A 4419-nucleotide genomic window follows, 5' to 3' on the forward strand; every position below is an offset into this window, starting at 1 on the left:
GGATCTTGATCTTCTTGAGCCTCTAGAGGTCGCAATTCTTGTACGATTTGGCTGAAATTTTGCATGAGGTGTTTTTTCATGATTGTCAAAAATTGTGCTAAGTATTGTTGCAACCGGTCTATAATCTGATATAGCTGTCATATAAACCGATCTTGGGTCTTGACTTAATAAGCCTCCAGAGGGCGCAATTCTTGTTCGATTTGATTGAAATTTTGCACGTGGTGGCAAAACGGTATATAACCTGATATAGCCACGATATAAACCGATCTGGGAACTTGACTTTTTGAGCCTCTAGAGGGCACAATTTTTATCCGATTTGGCTGTAATTTTGCATGAAGTGTTTTGGTATCACTTCCCACAACTGTGCTAAGTATGATTCAAATAGGTTCATAAACTGGTGTAGCTGCCATATAAACCGATCTTGGATTTTGACATCTTGAGCCGCTAGAGGACGCAATTCTGATCCGATTTGGCTGAAATTCTGCATGAAGTATATTGTTAAAATTTCCAATAAGTGTGCTTAGTATGGTAGCAAATCGGTACATAACCTGATATAGCTTTCATATAAACCGATCTGGGATCTTGACTTCTTGAGCCTCTAGAGGGCGCAATTCTTATCCTATTTGGCAGAAATTTTTTACAACCGCTTCTCTCATGGCCTTCAACATTTTGGTCTAATATGGTCTGAATCGATCAACAGTTTGATACAGCTCCCATATAAACCGATCTCCCGATTTTGCTGTTTGAGACCCTACAAGGCGCAATTCTTATTCGAATGGACTGAAATATTGCACAATGACTTCTACAATGTTCAGCATTCAATTCATTTACGGTCTGAATCGTACTATAACCTGATATAGTTCTAAAAGCATAACAGTTCTTGTTCAAAAAAGAGATACAGCGCAAAGAAATCGGAATGGTGGAGGGTATATAAGATTCGGCCCGGCCGAACTTAGCACGCCACTACTTGTTTTACTTTTAAATAACGGTCGCTCTGAAACCAAACAAGTAAAAGTGTGCTAAGTTCGGCCGGGCCGAATCTTGGGTACCCACCAATATGGCTTCCGCTAAAAATATACCCTTAATAACTGAGTTTGTATTTGAATTATTGGGTTGCCCAAAAAGTAATTGCGGATTTTTCATGTAGTCTGCGTTGACAAATTTTTTCACAGCTTGTGACTTTGTAATTGCATTCTTTCTTCTGTCAGTTATCAGCTGTTACTTTTAGCTTGCTTTAGAAAAAAAGTGTAAAAAAAGTATATTTGATTAAAGTTCATTCTAAGTTTTATAAAAAATGTATTTACTTTCTTTAAAAAAATCCGCAATTACTTTTTGGGCAACCCATATTTTGGTTTCAAGAAGTCATATGGGGATATCGATACTTAAAGGGGCCTATATCACCATTTTGACCGATTCGAAAAAAATTGGCAATGATGTTGCAATTCATAAAATAGGGTTTTAGGCCAAATTTGAGCCAAATCAGGTGAAAATTTAAGCTTCTATAGGCTAAAGAATTTAAATACGGGGATCGGTTTATATGGGGGCTATATGGATGTTGGAAGTAATAACACAAGTCTTTGTTTCAAATTTCAAGGAAAATCGTATGAAAATTGAGAGTTATTAAGGTTCAAGAAGTCAAATCCGTGGATCGGTATATGTGCGGCTACATCAGATTGTAAGCCGAATAGCATCGTGGATGTTGGAAGTCATAACTCATGTCCTTTTCCAAATTTCAGCCATATCAGATAAAAATTGAGCCTTCTAGGTCTCAAGAAGAGAAATCCAGGGGTTGGTTTATATGGGGGCTATATCTGTTTATAGATTGATTCGAATCATACTTAGCATGGATGTTGGAAGTCATAACTCAAGTCTTTGTTCCAAATTTCAGCCAAATCAGATGAAAATTAAGGCTTCTAGGGGCTCAAGAAGTCAAATCTGGGGATCGGTTTATATGGGAGCTATATCCAAATCTGAACCGATATGACCCAATGGCAATCCCCAATGACCTACATTAATAAGTAGTATCTGTGCAAAATTTTAAGCGTCTAGCTTTACGCGTTTGACCGCTATCGCGATTTTGACAGACGGACGGGCGGACGAACATGGCTAGATCGACTCAGAAAGTCTAGACGATCAAGAATATTGGGTTGCCCAAAAAGTAATTGCGGATTTTTCATATAGTCGGCATTGACAAATTTTTTCACAGCTTGTGACTCTGTAATTGCATTCTTTTTTCTGTCAGTTATCAGCTGTTACTTTTAGCTTGCTTTAGAAAAAAGTGTAAAAAAGTATATTTGATTAAAGTTCATTCTATGTTTTACTAAAAATGCTTTTACTTTCTTTTAAAAAATCCGCAATTACTTTTTGGGCAACCCAATATATACTTTATAGGGTCTTAGACGAATATTTCGAGGTGTTACAAACGGATTGACTAGATTAGTATATCCCCATTCTATGATGGTGGTTTTGTTGTTTTCAAAGTATTCTCCCTCATGATTTATACACTTTTGATTGCGCTCAAACCAATTGTCGCAACACTTTTCCCCCTCCGATGGAGAAACCTCCGAAACATGGTTATTGAACGCTTCAACAGAATTTTCTGGCAACGAAAATCTTTGACCAGACATTTTTATGTTGATGTATGGAAATAAAAAGGAGCCATTAGGTGCCAAGTCAAAGCTGTACGGCGAATGACTAGAGGTGGGTAAATACTCCGGTATTTACCCATTTATACCCAAAATCTGGGCATTTATAATTTTGCTTGGTATTGTGATCCAGATCGGACCTTATTTGGATATAGCTGTCATATACAACGATCTCCCGATGTAGTGTAATGAGCCTATAAAAGGATTATATCTCATCCTGTTTCAATGAAGTTAAGCACAGCGAGTTCTGGTACCCCTTTTAACCCAAGCTTTGCATATTTACCCGGTAGAAACCCATCTCTACGAACGACCCATCTATTCGACATTTTGGCCGGTCAAGAAGGTGATAGTTTGAGCTCATGTGTGAGAGAGCTCGCATTGTTATGGTTAACAATGATTCGCTTTTTTGGTTGTTTTTCAAATTTCTCCCAAAACTTCACATAGTCAAATTGTGATGTACCACTCAGTATTGACCATCATATGTTGCTCAAGCTAAACAGTCGCCACATGACCAGTTTTGCCAAAGAAACAGGCGAATATTTGCTTCTTCCACGAATGATGTTGGATTTGGCTCGTCTTTGAAGATCCACACGGGCGATTGCTGTTTTGTTTTGTGCTCTTTCGGACAGATCCACTGTTCGCCACCTGTGACAATCTTGTGAACGTATTTTGAAGAAACGCAATGGTATTTTTTCAACATTTCTTCGCACTAATCGGCACGAATTGTTTATGAGCGATTGTCAAAATGTGCGGAATCTAACGAGAACAAACCTTTTTATCTAATGGTGGAAGAAATGCCCAAGGATGCCACTATCTCACAGTATGTCACATGACAATCTTGCATTATAAGTTCAAGCACAGCATCAATGTTCTCTGGTACAACAGCCGTTTTTTGACGACCTTCACAGAATTCGACTTTGAGCGAGCGTCGGCGTCGGAGGCCACCGTAGCGTAGAGGTTAGCATGTTCGCCTATGACGCTGAACGCCTGGGTTCGAATCCTGGCGAGACCATCAGAAAAAATTTTCAGCGGTGGTTTTCCCCTCCTAATGCTGGCAACATTTGTGAGGTACTGTGCCATGTAAAACTTCTCTCCAAAGAGGTGTCGCACTGTGGCACGCCGTTCGGACTCGGCTATAAAAAGGAGGCCCCTTATCATTGAGCTTAAATTTGAATCGGACCGCACTCATTGATATGTGAGAAGTTTGCCCCTGTTCCTTAGTGGAATGTTCATGGGCAAAAATTTGTATTTTTTTGCGAGCGTCGGCCACGACTGAATTCACAAGTTTTTGACAGTACTATAGGATGGTGCTTCATTGCAATACAAAGATTTAAGTTTGGCCGGCCAAAGCTTGGGAACCCACCACCATTGAGTGTGAAGGCCACATGTGCACTTTAAGTAATAAATTTTTGGTTGGAGCTGGAGAAGACTAATCGGGAGAACGGTTCATATGGGAGCTATGTCAGGTATAGTCCGATTTGGATCGTACTAGGCATGGATTTCGTCATTACAGAACAGTAAGCGCCAAAAGTTCTGCCAAATCAGATAATAGCCGGTTATCGGGGGCTCAAATCTGGAGGTTATTAGAAACATATATTAGGGCAAAGAACCCTGAAGATCCACTGTCGCGGCAGCAGCATGCATATAGTAAAGGCAAATCCACTGAAACAGCTCTTTACGACCTATGCGGCTACATAGAGTGTTCTCTCGCTGTCAAGGAATATTCAATGGCAGCATTTCTTGACATTGAGGGTGCTTCCAAAAATGTAAAACC

Source organism: Stomoxys calcitrans, chromosome 4 (genome assembly GCF_963082655.1).
Source record: "Stomoxys calcitrans chromosome 4, idStoCalc2.1, whole genome shotgun sequence".
Lineage (NCBI taxonomy): Eukaryota > Metazoa > Arthropoda > Insecta > Diptera > Muscidae > Stomoxys > Stomoxys calcitrans.